The sequence below is a fragment of the Nipponia nippon genome, unplaced genomic scaffold, assembly GCF_047370975.1.
Source record: "Nipponia nippon isolate SJK-2023a ecotype South Korea unplaced genomic scaffold, ASM4737097v1 scaffold_9, whole genome shotgun sequence".
NCBI classification, from domain to species: Eukaryota; Metazoa; Chordata; class Aves; order Pelecaniformes; family Threskiornithidae; genus Nipponia; species Nipponia nippon.
Window position 1 is genome coordinate 5,996,774 of NW_028262413.1, and position 19,933 is coordinate 6,016,706.

A 19,933-nucleotide genomic window follows, 5' to 3' on the forward strand; every position below is an offset into this window, starting at 1 on the left:
TTAGGAAGAGGTCTGTGGTGCAGGCACTTGCCTTACACAGCGCAGGTGACCGTTACTGATTGCAGCAGGTACCGGAGCAGTAACTCCCAGCCAGAGCACTTCAGGTACGGTGGGGAGGCTGATTTTGATGCTGTGCAGGGAAGGTACAGCCCGCGTGGCTGCAGAGCGTGGTGTAGCGTAGTCAGGAAAAGAGTATTCAGCAAAAGCGGCCTGGGAAATGTGCATCAAACGGGGCTCCTTGCCCTTGCAGGAGACCCGGCTTCTCGTAGGGATCTGGGTGTGAATGCTCTGGGATGGGTACTCCGTGGCTCCGGTCCCCTCCAAGGAATGGAAGCACTGTTCGGAGGCTGTTCAGTTGCAGGTTTTCATGGCCACAACACAACTGTAGCTACAGATTTGTTCAAAACTGGGAACAATCCAAAATCTAAAGATATTTGGATCAGTGAGCAGACTTGAGTAAGTACTCAGGAGTGTTGTAAAAGCAGAATAATTTGGATTCCATTTCTTAATAATTTAATCTCTTTATATATATACCACTCAAAAATCCTACAAGATGGAGCACAGTATGAGATTTATTTCCCTTAGTTATTTTTTTCCTAAACTCTTCCAAAGAATCTTCTGTTACAATTTTGAGCTTTATTAAAAAAAATCCTAGGGGAAATGTGTACTATTCTTTATTAAACTACATAGAATGTATTCCTAAGAGTCGCTCGCATTCCTCCCACATGCACCTTCCCACATGTGAGATAAATTAAGAAAGTCACTATCTTTAATGCCAGAAGTATTTCCATCTTCCACTGCAAATATGCAGTGATGCATCTAGAATAGCACTGTCAGGGGAAGAAATCTTCACATGAACGGAATTTAGCTATTTGTGTTCTCTTTCTACATGCACTTAGTATTTTCTCCACAGGGGATATTTTCTTCAGTGGGATCATGTTGGCTGCAGGTAAATGGAGGAAGAAAACTCTTGTTTCTTTATATCTAAACCTGTTCTGAGTCCTGCCCCTTGGCTAGTCTCTCTCTGACAGCCTGCGCCCAGTTCAGAGCCTTGCAAAGCCGTAGGAGCTGTTGACTGAAAGGCATTACGCTTGCTAATGGCATGGTGGGTGCTGGGGAATCAGCCTGGCACGTGGTGGTGGTGCTGAGCGTAGCCTTCACCTCCTGGGTCTGCGCAAAACGGCTGGCTCCAGTGGGGAAGCAGACGGGAGCGGAGACTCGAGAACTAATCTTGTGTCTGTGCTTCTGCCTCTGTGACTAATTGCTCTGAAATTTGCACATGTAATAGCTTTCACTTTTCCTAATTCCTCTTACTAGGTTAGCATTTAAAAAGGATGTATTTTCTTGTCGTTTAAAGCGCTAGATGCAAATGGGGAAGCAGATAGATACGCATTGCTTAATAATTAAAATAGAACCACAAATTTCAGGGAGTGCGGTCAGGCTCCAAAGAGTACCTGATCCCGTGTCCAATGCGCGGTACGGTAGCAAGAAATGCACCCACTGCACCGCTCCTCTATGGGAACGTACAAATTAGAAATTTCAAGGGCTATTGAACACTCTGAATTTCCACTGTGGATCAGCACAAAGTTATTTGGCACAGGCGGTTCTGTAACTGTGATACATTGGGGAAGTTCATATTGTGCAATGGCCCTAAAACTCACCCTTCCTCCTCTAGTATGCAGAGATCCAGTGCTAAGACGTGTTTAATATAAAGCAGGTAGGATACTAGCTGACTGGAGCAGGTTTTTTGTCTCTTGTTGCCTTTTCATTATTCATCTTACGATCATCTCCTTTGCTATTTATATTCAGTAGAAATAATAATTAAACCAGGGGACAGAGGTGTGATGGTGTGAATGTGAAGAAAAACTCCATGTCCCTGATGTTGCGAAGTTGCAAAGCTTGCTGGGACTGGAGGAGTCCTCAGCCTGAGGAAACGTGGTCCATTGCAAATGCTTGCTGGAGAGCAGGGAAGCATTAACATGCAAGCACTACTCTTAAGTGGCCAGAATGTAGTGATTAAAGTGCTCTTGCTGTGTGATCTTGAGCCTCTTGCCCTTTCTATTCCTTAATTAATTTCCTCTATCATTTATGTATTAATAAAAACAAATTACCTGCTTCATGGGAGGTGAGAGGTTTTATTCATTTATGTTTGCAAACAGCTTTGAGATGCAAGGAAGGAAGGAAGAGGCTACAGAAGTGAGACGGCTGTATGTAGTGCATGAATGATATATGACAAGGTTTTATTCCTTGGCAGATTGATAATTTGGCACAGGAGTAAGTCGTTTTCCTTTTCTGCTGTCTAAGTTTCTTTTTCTGACATTGTCAAATAAGGCACAGCTTTTGCCTTTAGTGTGATATGTAAATGAATGGAGGGATGGACACTTTGATTTTTGTTTTGATCAGTACCTTTGTTTCAGCCTTCTTTCTTTTGTGAGCATTTATGGAGAAGGGCACTGCCCAGTGGCTGTGGAGTCATCTGCCAGCAGGTCATCCATTTGAAAGTAGTGCTGGGATTTAAAATTGCTACCACGTCCCATCTTTATGGAATGAACATGGATTTATCTCCTGGAATGATGCTCTGCTTTCTGCTATTACCAATAGGGTAGCAGCTGCAGAGATTATTGTGCGTGGGATAGAGGTGTACAGAAAGGAACTTTCCAGGTAGAGGTGTAGAGTTGGTTATTCTCTACCGTCACAGCTTGCTTCTTGCACTAGAAATTAGATTTTTCATGTCTTCCTTTGAAAATAAACTTGATCAAGGTCTTGCAGTCTAGCAAACCAACATGCAGTAGCCCTGGCCAGAGGCTGCCTATATGCTGTTGGTAGCTTTGTCAGTGGAGTTCATCGAAGGCTGATGCATGCCAATGAAAGGCAGAAATGTGCTATCAGTGGATGCTCTTGATGTCTCTTCTCCTGGTGAGCAATGCATACAAACACCACATTCCTTCCTACCTGCGCAAACCAGTCTCAGGGTGGAAGCAACATTAAAAGCCAGCATCTCTTCTCTTGTAATGTCTAATAGCAACGTCTAATTCTGGATTTTCAAAGCTATTTCCCTTAAGGTTATCCTGTGATATGGAGAATGTTTGTGCACAGGCAGCGCCGCAAGAGCAGCTCAGTGCACTTCAGCATGCAGCGAGCTCCTCGGCTGGGGTTCCCCTTGGAGTTCCTCAGCAGGCACTAAGGATGTGTCATCCTTTGAGTCATTTCTTACTTCTAAAGCAACTTCCCTCCATGAAGCTCTTTTGGTTTTGACTCCAAAATTTTTACACAGAACGCCGCATTTCACAGTCCTTTGACATGGATTTTTGCAGGAGGAGCTGGTGGGGGGTGAGAAGATGAGAGCTGCCCTTGGGGCTGCATGTGCCTTCTCCCCTTGTGTATGTCATGCCTTTTTCATCAGCAGTTTTCTTTGCGCCTCCCTAGTTTGCTTCTTCCAGGGATTTTTAGAAATGGTTGATGCCCTCTTGGACTGAGCTGTATGGGATGCAGAGCTTAAATTGCTCTTGGGTGTTTGCAGTTTGTCTCTTTTAAATCCCTCCTCCTCGGGTGCCTCTTGCCCCATCTCCCATCTCAGAGCAAAGATCAAGTGTCCTGTTCTCTTCTCCCTCTTGAACACTCAGGTTTTATGTTTCGCTTGTGCTTATGACTTAGATTCACGCTGGGGCAGAAAGCTTTATGGGGCAGGGAGAAGGGGAAACCTCTGCCTTTGCAGTATGGAAGTGGCCCCAGCCCTCCCACTGCAGCCTCCTCTCATTTCTAAGGGCAATTTCCATGCTGCAGGGTGCTCTCTCAGCAGCTGGCGTCGAAACCCTCCTGGAGGCTCCTGCTGATGTACAGCCTGGCTCCCCGCGGGCAGTACGAGTCTTGCACTCCTCAGCTGAGCTCCTGAGGCCAGGTCCCCGGGCAGCCCAAAGTGGTGGACTCCCATCACCCAGCCCTTCAGAGCTGAGGTCCAGTTAATGGCTTGTGTAAAGCCCCCCCACTGACGAGGCCATCCGTGCTGTTCCAGAAATGTTGAGCTAATTGCACAAAAGGTGAAGCTCCAGTACAGCAATGATTGATTCAGCCTCAGGCCCTGCACAGCGGAGAGCAGCTCATGAAAACCAAAGAGGAGGCATGTGATTGTAGACCCTTATCCAGCCAAAATACCGTGACGCCTGACCTCATTAGAAAAAAGCCACAAAACACATCTCCCTGGATTGTTCCTTGCTGTGTCCAGTGAAATACTGGGAGCTTGGCCAACCAGCCAGGTATTCCTCCCTCTCCTGCAGAGTACTGTGTTTTCCTCTCTGCCTTGGAAACACCAATAGACCCAGAATGAACTCCTATAAGCTCACGGGGAGGAAAACTCATGACTTGCTAATTATTACATAGATGTAATGTGATTGTATCCACAATGATAAAAGCTGATAGAGGGCTTGTAGGCTGAGGGAGCAAGGCAAACAAGCAAGGTGCATGTAGGGTGTTATCAGGGGCCAGGAGAATTTGTAAGCTTGTCATCAGTGTTTCCCTTAGATACTGATTTTATGGGGAAGTTAATGCCCAGCCACTGCACAGTTGCAGGGATGCCAGCCCATAGTCTGGGCTAGCCCTCAGCATGACTCTCCCTCTCCGAGCAAGTCTGGTCCACTTCAGAGCGTAAGTTTAGGCTGCACGTAGAGTGCGATGGACTTTACATGTGGCAGCATTGTGCCTTTTCTTTCAAACTCTATTGGTTTCCTTAGCGTAGAGAACTCCCTGCTTCTAACAGACAGGTCTTGCTCCAGGCCTGACTATGTGGATGTTGAGGTCTCTACAGTGGTATTTGAAATTCGTGTATGGGAAAGGTGGAGGAATACTGGCATTTCCATGCATGTGGCTTAATTCTTTACAGTGGTTGTCTGCAGCTCATGGGTCATGGATGAAGTAGTCCTATAAGGTGGCTTGGTCTCTACAGAGGTGCCTCTTCAGTGGAGGGAGCAGCGTGCTGTGTCCCAGCACCCTCTTCTTTCTTTTGCCTCTCAGTTTGGCATAGGCAGGTGGTCCCAGCAGTGCAGAGTAATCTTCCCTTTCACAGCTGCACTGTAGGCAGGGGATCAGGGGGCCGAGGGATATGGTTGGTATTTGTGGACCAGGGATGACTAATGTTTCCCTGTCACTAACACATCACTGCTTGATTCAACCAGGAGTGTCAGTGCAGCTTGGTGCAAACCGGCCGAGCGTCGTCAGTGATTTGTCGTGGTCATTAGCGCAGCGTGAAGCGTCGCGTCTTCAGGCTCCCGCTGGCATGCAGCGCTATGGGGTGCCATCTCCAGGGCCTGCGGACCCCTCTGGGACACCCACGTGCAGCGGCTCCCATCTGTACCGTTCACTGTTAAATGTCAATATGAGCCTATTAGAGAGAGGCCAGGGGAAGCAGGAATGGCAGCTCAGTGGGCAGTGATGGATCATACGCTGGAGAATGATTGATTTACTTATTTAGGGCTCTGTTCAGCAAAGATTCAGATCCATGGGGCTTGGGCTTAATATGAGTTGGGGAGATGAGGCTGTTTCAGCAGCAGAGGAAACCACCAGTACTTCAGGCCTTTCACAGCACGGCACTTATGCATTTATTTAACCTATTGCACAGTGTCGTGGCCAGCCCCCCTGTGCCTCCAGGCTCAGCCACCGTGAGAGTTTCAGGTGCTGCAGCAGCATGGAGGGAGGCTTTGGAAATGCAGATTTTGGGGGGCTCTGGGCCCAGCCCAAGCCTTGCGGCAGCAGCGCTGGACAGATGCAGCCCCTTGTTGCAGGGGATGTTCAGCTACTCTCCAGCTTTTGCTTTGCTGCAATACACTGAAGGAAGGAGAGTTGCAGCGTGGGCTTTGTGAACAAGAAGGACCATCCTGGAGCAGGGTAGGGTGGTCCTGGTGCCGTTTTGCCAGTGACCATAGCGGTCTTACTAATTTGGGAGACCTCTCTTGTGAAATGCCTGTTGGCATGCCCCACCACTAATTAGGACAGAAAGTCTCAAGCTGACACTGCACCCTGCAAACCTCTGGTGTGATGTAGCCCAAACTCTATGCCCAGGCTTTGCTATGCACCTTCTGGATCCAGAGCACGTGTCTGTCGTGGTCCAACTTGGTAAGAATTGCCAGGCGTAATCAAAGCAGTGATTCATGAGCTCTGGGAGCCTGCCTCAGGGTGTGGGCAGCACCAGCTGCTTCAGAGGGAGGTGTGAAAGGGCCCTGACAAACAGCTACGCGATACCCCCGGGAGGCGTCGCTTCCTGGCAGCAGTGTTTGGCCTGGAGCATCAGCCTTGTCTCAAGTGAAAATACAGCGAAGCGCACAGTCATAGAGCACAGAGATTGTAAGGAAAAGGTCTAAAAAGGTCTCCTTGTTTAAAATGCTACCTGAGGAGGGCAGCCGCTTTTCCTTACAGCTGCACGTGGCTTTCCTGCAAAAGAATTATAGCCATCTCCCTCCTCCTCCGGACAGGTCTTTGGCTGTCAGCAGCAGTTTTGATGGGGCTGCCTAATTCTTCTGCATGTCTCCACTCTACTGGGACTCCCTTTAGTTTAATTACCTCCTCTGTGTGATTTACCACTAAACTTTCTGGGACTGTTTCTTGGCTGCAGCTGCCAATCTGAATACTCTATGACTTGGGGGGGGGGGGGGCAGGGGAAATCAAACATCTATTAGAAGTAGCCAAGTTGCTAACGGAGACAGATCAGGTGTGATGTGCATCACCTGAGGGCTGAGCACTCAGGAGCGAGACCAGAAGGAAACACTCAGCTACTTGAGAGGGATGCAAAGAGACCTACTACCTTCACTGGAGGATGCTCTAGCTACCTGTGAGAGCTATCTGCAGCTCTGCCTAGTGTCTGCTAATATCCCATTCGTTGGGTGGGTAGTACAGTAGAAAAATTAATGGGAATAAGTCAAAAAAGCTGGAAATTTGGGGTGTTATCTGCAAAATGCAAGTGGAAAAAATGTGTTCTCTCTTAAAGACTTCCCACAGATTTAAGTCCCTTGTGTCTCTCCTCCTAAAGTCAGTGCTTAAAAATAGGACTGAAGAAGGAATATAACATTTTTGCTGGTGCTAAGCTGGCAGCTAGTTAGTGCTGGCTGATTGTTGTCTAGGCCAAATAGCTCAGAAGAGACCTGCTTTATGGATGTGCAAAATGGCTGCTGCTCTTAGGAAGCAGGAAAATTGGGAATCTCTTGTCTTTTTTACTTCTTAGGAGGCAGAATGACCTGCAATGCCTTGGCTTAGGGTAATGAGTCTCTTATATCTGTGTTTACCCACCAGGTAACATCAGGTCAGCTGGGCTCCTGGTAGAGTTGGGGAGGCTTAAATGAGGACAAGCAAGTTCTCTAATGATCACTGCTGCACTCCCAGAGGAGGCTCACCTAGAATAGTGTCCCCTGCTGAGTGACCACCATCATCCTTTATTTCCAAATCTGCTTCTTGTACTTCTGTAGTTAAGAAGGATTTCAGGCTGTTAGCAAAAGGCAGTGTGCTGTTTGGGAGACGCTTGGCTCTCTGCTGCGCTTCCTTCTGGGTGCTGGTCTGAGCTCTGTGCTGCTGAAACAGCCAAACACGTTTTTTTGATTGAGTCACAGGTATGTGTATTCATGGTCCACACTGGAGTTGCCAAACCTGTGTGTAGTTGTGCTAGGATGCTGGCCCTTCTGCTCCCAATATCTGGGCATTCAAGGCTTCCAGTTCTGATCATGTTCCTTTTTAAAAAACAAAACAAAACACAACAACAAAACAACAAAAAACCAACCCCCTTCAAAACAACTCTGAAGTCTGAAAACAAATTACTAGTTGCCGCTCTAATTTCACTAATGTAGCATCCATGACTACCAAAACCAACCCTTGTCCTGAAGAACTTGTAGTGGTTGCAGACTGAAGAAGGGTGGCTTCAGAGGGAGGGGAGGAGCAGAATGAATGACCAGGCAGGGACCTGCCCCGCAGTGGGTAAGGCAGTGCTGGAAGATGGACCTCAAGCTCTTCAGACATGCAGCCCTCCCCTATAAGGCTGTGTTTCAAATACAAAGCAATGTATTTTAATCAAATGTTTGAGAACATCTGTGGAAAGGGACTCTGCATTTGGTAGCTGTTTGGGTTTGCTGCCTGCTGGAATGGAGTCTGCTTGTCGCCTACAAGGCACTGCACCGTGCTGGCTGGAGTCTTGCAATGCATCTGCTTTTAAGTTCAAAAGTTACTGGTTTGGGGGAGTGGTGTGGCTGACTGGGTGCTTTTGCGATGGGCAAGGGGAGCAGGAGAGCAGGCTGGGGTCCAGCAGTGGGAGTGGAGCAAGGAAGCCTGGGTTCAGATTCACTGGCTGAGCTGCTGGCTAGACCTCGCAGGAGAGTGTTAAAGGCAGGGAAAATGGTGACATGAGGGCAGGCTGAGAAAATGGGGACACTGCTGTCTCTCAGGGACTCCTGCCTCTTCCTCTGCCAGTGTGTGTGTTGGGTAAACTGTTTCCTCCAACCTGGTACCTTCCTTAGTGTGAGGAGGAACGCTGTGGACTGAACTGCTCTTCTGTGAAAGTGTACTCTCTGCAGCAAGTGAAGCTCTCTGTGGAGCTTGGTGGCCCCAAGGAGCTGCGAAAGAGAAGACATCCTGGTTGACGGGGTGGTGCTTCCCTGCCAAGCCACGTAGTCCCCTCCTGTCAACACCTTTGGAGACTTAGGATGGTTTTCATTTTCAATACATTTAGAAACTGCAGTCTGGTGAGACGGGATTCCTCTTCCCAGCTACCTTCAAACTGGCTGTTTCTATCATGTCCTGCTCCTTTCCCACCAACTGCTGTGCTTGTCAGCACAGATCTGCCAGACAGCATGAATTCCTGTGGCTGTGGGAGAGGCAGACAGAGCCCATTTACATGGTCCTTGCTTTCTCCTCAGGCTTCTCAGGCCTGATCTGGGCCAGCTGAGCAGCTCTTCTCACTGGCGTTGTCTCCTGCAGGCCAGGTGCTGGGGAGAGGTGGTGGCACCCCATTGGCACAAGCAATTGCTGGTGTTGTCGGTTCAGGGGTCCACAAAGGACATTTGTGGTGCCCCAAGAAAAGATATTCCTCTATCTGAAAACTGTATGAGATGGACAGCACTTTCTGTTTATGCTCCCTCTAGCCAGGCTTTTTAACATTTTTAACATCCATTTTAACAGCCTGAGAAGAGCTCACCAGCCGGCAGCACCTTCCCTTTGAGCCATGGTCCATGCTGTCCCTCACTGTGGCAGGTTGCCCACTTGCCGAGTGTGTTTTGCTCACTGTTCAGCTGTTTTAAGGACCTGCTCACCAGCTAGGCTTTGGAGAGATTAATAATGTCTCTTTTCTGTACAATGTCCTTGACAAGCCAGAAATCCGCCCATTTGTTGTTTCGAGCAATTAAAATGATGACATGGCCATCAACCCCCACGCAACCAGTTGGCGAAAGTGCTGCAATGGAAACTCCAGTCCTCGGCGAGTGAATTTGTATGTAGTTTGGCAGAGAACAGCCCTGCTGACTTCCCAGGCCGACACTGCTTTGTTACTCAAATACAAACATCTAAACCCAGCATTAGGCACTGAGAGCCGCGCCAAAGCCGACTGCTGTCATCGTATAATAAAACAGCATGTTGAGGTTTGCTATTCTAATTGGGCAGCCAGGAACCCCGGTGGATGGCGGAGCTTATTTATTGATTGCTCTTCAGATCAGAAACTGGACGGCACCGCAGGGAGCTAGTAAAGGAGGAAAAACATTTTAAATACACTGTAAATGCTCCTTTGCAGGATTAATGAGTGGGAAACTGTAATGTGTGTTAACAGGATGCACAGAAAAGTAAAAGCTGGTAAACTTGCATGGCTTTCCTTTCCACAGGAGAATTCTGCTTCAGCAGAGACGGGGAAATTCAGGCTGTAATAAGTGTTGCTTTATTCCTGGGGCCTTATAGTGGAAAAGAACCTATATTCTTACACTGAAGGTCTTGCAAAATTTGAAATTGTTAGAAAATACAGGGGGAAAAAACACTTCCAAAAAAAAAAAAAATGAGGGGAGTTGGAGTTGGCAGAAGTGGAAACCTTTCCTGCTGGCTGCTTATTCCCGCAGGACTACCTTGCAAAAAGCATGAAATGCGTGCTGTGCATAGCTGGGAGGGATTCACCAAGCAAAATAGCTGAAGGTGTCCAGAGGGACAGGTTCCCCAGCTCTGTAATGGCCACGGTGCCATGAAGCACCCCACTGGGTCACCTCACTGTGCAACGCGTTCCCATCCTCAACAGCTGGTCTAGTCGGTGCGAGAGAGAAGAGCGGGTTGTGATCCCGTTTATCGCTCTGCTGAGTGTTTGGATCTTCACCCAAAGGCTTTGTGTGGCTCTGGTTTACTTTCAAAATGCCTGGGAGGAGGGCTGAGACACTGATGCACAGATGTGCAATGAAAGTATAAAAGCCTGTGCTGTCGTTTTAGGAACATGTGCTGTTCCCATGGTTTGCCAAACTCTTATAATTATCCTAACACCTGCAGCTTGCCTGTGATTCAATCCTGGGTGCTTTTTTCCTGCTTGATCAGCTCATTTCTAGCTGCCTGTCATTTGGGAGATGCCCCCTCAGGCACAGCGGTTATTGTTGCTGAAGCGACTCCTGCGAGCAGGGCGGTCAGCGAGAGGGAAGGTGTGATTGCTCCCTGCCTCCCTTGGGCATCTCGTGATCCTGGCTGAAGGAGACAGGTGACAGGCACTGCCAGGGATTAGCATGTAGAAGTCTTGAAGAATTTAGGAAGTTTAATGTCTTCATAGTGATCTGACTCCTTGTAGAATCACTTATAAGTGAAATATTAAGTAAACCAGAAAGACACTGGAATTTCTCAGTATAAGGGGCTACTATTGCATGGGAAATGAATTCATCTGCAATGCCTGTTTCGTTTTAGTGTGATATCACTCTCTGCTTGCTTCCCCTTTGCGTTTGTCCACCTGACACATCCAGTCTGAAACGTGAGCAGCTTGTGGCAGGGGATTTTTTTCTTGTGTTCGTACAACCTAGAGATCTTGGGCTGTGGCTGAAAGGGGCCTGGGTAGTCTCTCGTGCAGCTAGACCTGATCCTGAACTGAAGGACCGTCACCAAGATCAATGCGTTAGATGCTTAGACTTCTGCAGCCTCAGACATTTGCCATCCTGTGACTTTTAAGACAGGGTTGGTAGTGTCCTCTGGGAGACCTGTTGGCCCTGGGAGGCAGCTGCCCCAAAACCACTGTGTGCTCAGAGATGTGCTTTCAGGACATCTCGGCAGACTTGAATGCAATGGGCAGGGCTGTCTCCACAGGGCTCAAATGCTTTGGTGGTGACAGGACTGCTTTATTGCTAGATATATCAGTTCAGCGCTGCTTGAGAGATCTCCACTCATGCTTAGACCACCAAACACTTTTGCAAATATGAGAGCTCTGTTTTTGTTATCCAGTCCTTCCTTGTGGAGCATGAGTGACTTCTTAAGCACACAGAGTTTTGTGATGGAAGTACTCATTATCCACCCCAGTTTGTTATGAATGAATCATAAAGTAAACTTAATGAAACAAAGCACACAGAAGTAGATTGATATTTGGCTTGGGTTGGCTTGGCTCAATGGTTTCTCTTCTGTTTTGTTGTTGTTTTGGTTTGTTGGTTTTTGGTTTTTTTTTTTATTTGTCAGTTTGGCAAATACTCTAGGTTTTTATCCAGCTTTGTTCCCTCCATGTCATCCCTTTAGAGGTTTTCACAGATTACTCCAAAGTAAGGAAGAACCATGCAAAATGAGAGATGAACAGCCAACACAGAGGTAAAAGCAGAAAGAGCGTATCAGGGTGTATTCTTCTTTGGACCAAGGTCCTTTGGACCCCTTTGGGGCATCTTGACAAAGAAGCTTAATTTCTAAAGTTGTGGATATTATTTTCAGGGGACTCCCCTCTGCAGAATGCTTTGCTGTAACTGAAGAAGTAAAGATTGGCATTGCTGCTGAGAGTAACTTCATGTGATGGGTGGAAAAATAAAGTAAAACTTGCAGAATAACTATGGAAAAAAATCATTGGTTATAGCCAAGTCCCAGGGTACATTTCCACTTGTTGCTTTAAGGGGGGACCTTTTTGTTAGTATCTGTCCTAGGCCTTCAGTGCTTCTGGCAATGAAGAGCTGTTCTCAGAAGGAGTCACCTTAGAGGCAGTTTGAGATCTACAGAGCCTGACTTTTAGATGTTATTGTTGGTGGACTTCCATTGGCACCCAGGGGATGGTAGCTGTTGGGAGCAGGGAGGTGGTCTAAGGAGGATGTAAGACATATCTTATTTTTGATATTTTTTTTCCTCCCATCTCACTAAAGAATTATAATGGGTTCTGCATTGGAGGATGAATGGTGAAGATGGGACCTAATGGATGGTGGTGAGCAATGTCCCTGGCTGAGCTCAAGGCTGTCTCTGCCTTTGAGAGCAGCTGCCAGCATCTGTCTGTAGCAACGTTTGGGCCACCAGCTGGAAGTGGAAGGCCCTGGCATGGAGGGCTCTCTTAGGGCACATCCAGAGCCCCCAGTGCCTTCTGGTGCAGCCAAGCTTTTATTTTCCTTGTTGAGAAGCCTCCGAAGGGGACATGAGAGGGGTCTGTCTTACTGTGTGAAGAGAATCACAAATAAAAGCTATCAGAAAAAGGAATGGAGGGTTATTTTCAGGTTTAGTCTGCACTAGCCAACAGTTTTTTGTCCTCTTAAAAAACAGAAACTCATTGGAGTCAGTCCTCTGGCAGCAGAGAGCCTGCTTTGGGGAGGCTTTCTTTCTGGCTGCCTCAGCAAAACAAATATACTCAGGGCATATCTCACTCTATGGGCTGGGTAACAAGCAAATAAAACCAATCAGCCCATCTCCAGGTGGCTGTTGATGCCTTTTAGTAGCAACTTACCTGCCAGGAGCATCGCTGCTTCCCTGCCGAGAGCTGAAGTGCTGACCGACTGGTGCAGGCGCAGCTCTGCACTAACGGTGGCGTGTCCCTGCCTGTCCTCCGGGCAGTACGACGGCTTGAAATAATGTAGTAATTCAGTTCAGCAGGGGTGCTGAGGGCTCTCAGCTTGCTTGAGGCTTCAGGAGGTCTTATTCCCAATCCTAAGCACTGAGTGCCTTGGAAACCTGAGTGTTTGGAGGCCAAACCTGCCACTCTTGAAATGGGTGGCAAAGCCAGCATTGGTTCCAGAGGATGAGCGTGGTTATGTTTGCCGCTGGCTAGGGTACATCTGGGATCCAGGTGTCAAAGGCTGGCTCCAGTATGTCCTAGGTGGCTGTTTTGCAGGCAGAGCATTAGTCTGGTGAAGCCAAACCTTGAGGGTCAAATCCTCCACAGACAGAAGCAGATGCATTGTTAGTGCTTTTGGAAGAGCTGGGCCATTAATTATGAACGGAGCATGTGTACTTGCCTACTTCCAGGGGACACAGAGCATAAGGGTGTCTGCCTTTATACAAGATGTGTACAAGCACACAGTGAAATACAGCGATAGTTAAATGTTAATGCTCACGATCTGATTTTTGGCTGTCTTCCTGCATTTCTGTTTGTAGATGTGAGTTTTTTGTGTTTGTTTTTCTCTGTTGTTTCTTTTTAAAAAAAAAAAAAAAGTCTTGAAGAACAAAGAGCCTGAGAGCCCTCTGCATAAGATCTGAAAGCTCTCCTAACAGAAAGGAGGGGGGAATAATTTAGAAACCAGCCAAATAAAACTCAGGTGCCAATTAAAACCAAAACAACCTTCCACTGACATTTGGAGTGGTCTGTCGCTTCTGGAAAGGCAGCGGCATGTGTGGAAGCCTTCCAATTCATACATCCGAGAGTCACTTTTATTGACATTGACCTAATGGCTCAGGTCATTTGGATTTGTTATAATTATAATGGGACTTTGATTATTCCTTCTCTGTGCATCACAGTGGAGTCATGAGACTTCTGGACAGTCTGTAATACTCTTTGGCTGCAATACTGTGGTTATTTGATGATTAATGGCAACACTACCCAGAGTTGTTAAGAAAAAATAAAAATAAAGCCTGGGCAATCAATAAAATAATAATAATTACAATAAAATAATTACAATAATAATTACATAGTCAGAGCAAGGCAATATTTTTGCTATTTGCAAACAATAAATACACCAAAATACGTGGAAAGCTTACATTGTTTTACTGCTGGGGCAGCTGTTTGACAACTTGTGAAGCAGCACTGAGGTCACATAGCCCTGTTGTCTGAGGATGAGCAGCTGCAGGGAGCAAGAGCAAATTTGACAGGCGTCTGTGGCCGCAGGAGAGCAAGGCTGGGAAAAGCCCGGCTCGTGGCGATGCCGCTGGAGCCCGCGTAGGCTGTGCGTGCCCTGCGGAGGAGCCCGCGCTGCCATGCAGCATCCCGGCACGGAGAGGGGGGTCTCAGCAGCGAGAGATGGGGGTCAAGTAGGGATCATTGGCCCTCAGCGCTGGATGTGAATGTACTGCCTGGAGGACCTGGGGTTTTCCACTTGCTTTTGTGGAGCTGGGAATCCTTCAGGCAGCCTGATTAATTGTGGTTTAAGCAGAAAGTTACTTTTCCAGAACTTGGTTTTCTCAATTCTTTCGCCCTCTGGTTTGATGAGTCTGTATGTGAGAGATTACTTAGGGACAGGCGTAGGGATGGTGTGCCTGTGCAGCCAGGTTTTGATCCTTCCCATCCGTTTTGCATGTATGTGATATGCTTGTTTCTGTTTTTTTTTTTTTTTATTATTATTTTACTTTCTATTGCTGCACTGATGTATTTATATAATTTTATAATCAGAAGTGTCTAGAGTATTAATTACTAGAAAAACCACATGAGAAAATTGGGCTTTTGTGCCAACTTTCCTATCCTAATGTACCCAAAATAATTGTATTTAAACATCATTAACACTAAAATACATTTAAATTGGAACCATTGAAATTACCCTCTTATTTGTGTCAAGGGCTCCAAAACATGCTTTTTTCTAAAATACAAAAAGTAACATAAAAGCCTAAGGCTTCTAAAGTGTCATCTTTTAAAAAATAATCTGGATTTCGGCTGGAGTTTGGTAGAGATGCAGTGAACCTTTTAGTGACTGAGCTAAGCAACCCTGAAAAATCACGTTTATACTACTTGTATCAACAGACTGTTTATAGAAATTCAACTTCATTATCATGGCAACTTGCTACAAATAAGTGGTGGGGTGGTACCTAGAAGCTGATGTGCTATGGGCTACCTTGAGAAGCTATAGAGAAGTGAGAACGTGGGCACTCATAATCTGAAATGCATTGCATTTGTCTGTGGAAAAACAGGGCAATCTTTTAACGTGCATTTCTAATCTGAACTCTTGCTTTCGGTCTGTCTTTTTAAGGATAAAGGAGCTTTGCTGAGGGCAGTCGCACGCTGCTGGATGTTGCAGTGCTGCCAAATTTAATGGTTCCTCAGGAAAGCGCTTGGCCTCAGAGGCAGCACCGAAGTCTTTCTCGGCAGCCCCGCGGATGAGCTGGAAGTGGCTGGTGAGCACCCGGTGCGTGGAAACCACGGCCCTGTGCGACGGGCTGTGTTGTGGTTAGTTCACGGCCCTCGTTGGGCAGGGCAGGGCTGGGACACGGAGGGGCCATGCTCAGCCTCTATCCGTCTGTGAAAAGATGGGTTTCTTCTGCTCTGCTTTTTTCTGAGCAGCAAAGTGGCAGAGAGCAGGAGCTGGGAACAGCCCTGGGCTGCCCTGTGAGGTTCGGGAACATCTGATGAGATGCATTATATTTTCCAAATCATTCTGACTTCTCTGTGCTTTTACTTTCCCTCTGTATTAGTATCTAATACAGCAGCAGCTGGCTGCTATCGCTCTCTGACTTCCAAAGATCTCCAGTTCTGGGCTGGCTATGGAGAAGGAGCCCCCAATAGCACACACCAGTGATTTTTTTCCTGCATGACCCCCCTTCCCCTCCCCAGTCTTCAAACCCAGGTGCTCTGGTGGAGTTCAGATGTCCCACAGAGGTCCAATCTAAAGAGCTGAAGTGACAGAGAATCTGTTGCATCCTCAGGTAAATTGTTCTAGTGGTTAATTAATTACCATAACTGTTCTGCACCAAGAACAATTTTATTTCTCTGTAGAAACACCTTTGGTTTCTAGCCACTGGATCTCAAGATGCCTTCGTCTGTCAGATTAAAGAGCCTCATCTTATTACTCCTCTCTCTGCATGGGTACTTGCTGACCACTCTCAAGTCACCTCTTAACCTTCCCAGGGACAGACTAAATGAATTGAATGTCTCTAGTTCCCTGCTGTAAGGGAGGTTTATCAACCTCCCATTCTTGTTGCTGCTGCCTGCTGAAACCCCTCCAATTTGTTCTTGTCCTCTTTTCTAGCTGGATGCAGCAGGGGCTTGTGCAGTCTTTCACATCTTCTACCATGGCTTCTGGCCACCCACTGAGCCTTGCCCTGCTCTGTGCATCCCAGGGCCAAATCTGTCCTCTGCTGCTGCCGTGTGCAGGGTCAGGCTGAGCTCTGGTGTTCCCGTGAGAATGGGATGGGAAGTGTGGAGAGGCCAGCCCTGAGCTCAGGATCAACCTGTCGTGGCCCAAGGGGTTTTTGTGCCTCTACTTTGGCATCTGTCCTGGCTATGAAAGAAGAAAAGGAAGGTCCTGAGACAGGCAGCTGTGCTGAGAAGGAGGGACAGCAGAGCTGGGGAGCTTGGCTGTGTTTGGAGTCTGCTCACACAAAAGTTCACCAGCTCCAAGTGAGTGTAATTGCAGAGACAAAGTAGGAGCAGCCTGAAAAATCACAGGGACGGCATAACTTCGAGCTGAGGAGAAAAGGGCCTTTACGAGGTCTTGAACCAGTGTCCCTATGTGCGTTGTGCTGCGGTGTGATGTGTGAGCGCTCAGCCACTCCACCGCCAGTTAGAAATGAGAAATTTCAAGGGCTATTGAGCACTCTGTGAATTTTCACAGTGGCTCAGCGCAAAGTTATTTAGCACAGGTGTTTTGGTAATTGTGATGCATTGGGAAAATTCACAGTGCTCAATGGCCCTCAAACTTCCACCTGCTTGGTGTGGTGGTTAAGTATTAGTGCAGTGGATTATAAGAGAAAATATGCAGGAGAGACTTGCTGGCTGCAGGACTTTTTCTGGCACTGGTTATATTTCTTTGTTATTCTACAATCGGTTTGTTTATCTGATGTGTATTAGAAGGACGGAAAGTTGACTTCGGTGGCTTTTAAAGTTGAGTGTTTTACACCTAGTAAACCTGACGGGTCCACGTCCCCTCGCAGCCTGGGTGAGAACACCACGGAGAGGAAGGGGGTCTCCAGACCACATCCCTGGCTGTGCTCAGTGGCATCTCCAGAGCTTCCCTTCTGAGCCTGCATCACTCCTGAAAATATCCAACCGCGAGCCCTGGGAAGAGGGAGAGGGAAGATGAGGGACCTTTGCCCACACTTCTCTAAATGTGTGCAAACGTAGAGGGCCTGTGAGTCCTGAGTAGAGTTTTCTTTTAATTATCACTTTCCAAGTCACCTCTGCTCCCACACTGACTGTGCTAGGAGGGGCCCTTCGGGAAGGACGCTCTATCTGTCCTTTCATGCACAAATTAATTGATTAGGCTCCTTCGCAAGGATGTGGCCAAGTACAAAGAGTCAGAAGAAAGCTTTAATTTTACTTTTATTTCAGCCATGACAGTGGAACATTGTGGCAAACACAAATGCTGAACTGATGATGCAGGCCATTATTACAAAGTAATTAAATACAGAAAATATTGTTTTCTGCTGTCTCCTAAGCTGAATTGTTGGACTGATCCTGCAAGCTTTACTGATTTTGCTGTGCTATGGATGGGCAGCTAAATCAAAAGGACCTGTGGCAATGTGGACGGCTGAGCTTGTTGGCTGCTGCCATTTGCAGCGCAAATTGATTTTTCATTTTTTAGTTTTTGGTGCTGAACGGATATTAGCAATGTGATTCCTCCTTCCCCAGTTTTCCTCTCCGATAAACACACATAGCTGGCTGGCTTCATTCCACCCAGTTCTCTCCGTATATTCACCCCAAACCCAGGAACATGCCTGCACACAACCATTGAATCAAAGTTTTCAAAGAAGGGAGAGTTCAGCATCTGAAAGCAAAAGGTGATAAACAAGAATGCAATGAAAATCCCAGGTCTGTGCTGTGAAAGGGGAAGGGTGCTTGGGTCGGACGAGAGCCCGTCACTGTGTTCTTACATGGAGGTTGTAAGTGCAGGTGAGGAGGAGGAAAGCAGTGGTTGTGGTGGGGATGGGAATACTCGGATCGGGAGCTGTCAGTGTGTCCGTGTGCAGCTGCTGCACTGCAGGAGCTGTTTGTCACCGGAGGATTGGCAGGACCTCACCGGCCTAAGGGCAACCCAACTCCATCCATGGGGGCTGGAAGCCCCTGAGTGGGGCTGGGGATGTTCAGCCCAGAGTTTATTTTCAGTTTGTGGTGCCTGGTCCTCCACAACACGCTCCTCCGCAGCCCTGCCGAACTGAATGGGATGGCAGTGATGCTTTCTTGGCCCCCAGCTCCCGCAGTTAAGACAGCTGCATTTCTGCTTTTGCTTCTTTTCTCCCCACCACATTTAGATACCATCTTTCTAATCACAACCAGCCACCTCCTCCATGCTGGGAAGCGAGCGTGTCCCCTGCGATTCCTGGCAAGGCTGCGGGCTGGCTCGCTGTGCGTTGTGCTGTGGGTTTTTGGCAGGGCGAAGCTCTGACTGTATGGTGTGTTTGGCTCTTGCAGGCACAGGTGGGACTTCGGTGATGAAAAAACAAAAACACAACAGTCAAGGTTTGTCATGAGCAAAATGCAGCCACCTGCAAGAGTCTCCAGAAGATGAAAAGCTGGTGCATGATTAGAGGGTCTGTCCATGAAATGTAAGTAAAACTAATGGATGGATTTTATTTTGAGCTTATTGAAACATTTAAAAATTCCTAATTCTGACAAGATTTCAAATGGAAGTTTCAGATGTCTCCTCCTCACTTCGCTTTCTCCTCAGTCTCCTCTCTCCCTCTCACACCATGGTTTTTGGTGTTATTAACATGTAAATTAAGCTCATTTATAGAAAGTAACATCTTGACAAGTTGGCAAGTGTTGTATATGACAAGAGTTTGGGCTGGGAGGCGTTTCTGCTTTCACAATTGCTATTGTTCCCTGGGATGGAAATGTAGCCGCGCGCAGTGGTGGTCTGGGTGCTTACGCTGCATTTAGCCCCAGTTCACTTGGAATATGCAGCTGGGATACCATGCTGGGTGCAGCCTTCAGTGTCTGTGCAGGGGCTCTTCCAGGTCCTACCAAAGCCAGCAGATGATTTGCTTTGTTGCTGCTACCAGAATCAGGTTTGGACCTGTGTGTTGCATAGCAACCCTAAATTATTATAAGAACCCTCAAAAGGGTATTAATGCTACTCATGAATAAACACTGTCTCACTCCTGTTTATGAATTGTTTTTATGCTGTTCCCCAGCCGAGTGAAGGCTTTCATCTTCCCAAACAATGAAACTCAAGTTACTGCCAGAAGACTGGTAGCTCTTGCTCAGTGGCACAGCAGCTGTAATTAGACTTTTCCATTGCATTCTTGGATTGAATTTTAAGGAAGACTTGACTTAAACTTGTTGCTTATTACTCACAGCTGACCAGGCTCAGCTCCCACTTGTAAAACGGGTTTCCTGGTAAATGTTAGGAAGAGGTCGTGTTTCAGGTGTGGGTGTTTCCTGCGTGGATCTTCATTCCCAGATGGAAAGTGCTTACAGTTTGTCTGTCTTCACTTCTTCTAGGAAAAATCATCCCTGAAAGCAGGGGATATATTTTGCCTTTTTCTCCTACTCTTTGAAGGCTGTCAGTACTAATTTAATTAGTTGGTGCATAATAACAGTTTATCATTTCCAAGTCTAATGTATTATAATGTTGTTTATACTGATTTGATGATTAAAGGTCTTGTCAGAGTCTTTGTTCCTCTTCAAAAAGAAAATGTATTTATCACC

The 19,933-nt window shown here is 47.1% G+C and overlaps 1 long non-coding RNA gene across 1 annotated transcript; it reads left to right on the top strand.

The window, feature by feature from the left end:
• Positions 1-31: 31 nt before the first annotated feature.
• On the top strand, positions 32-18,790 carry LOC148050078 (uncharacterized). Its single transcript, XR_015701328.1, has 3 exons — positions 32-104; positions 15,318-15,473; positions 18,695-18,790. It is a non-coding gene; the product is annotated as an uncharacterized LOC148050078 (long non-coding RNA).
• Positions 18,791-19,933: the final 1,143 nt, after the last annotated feature.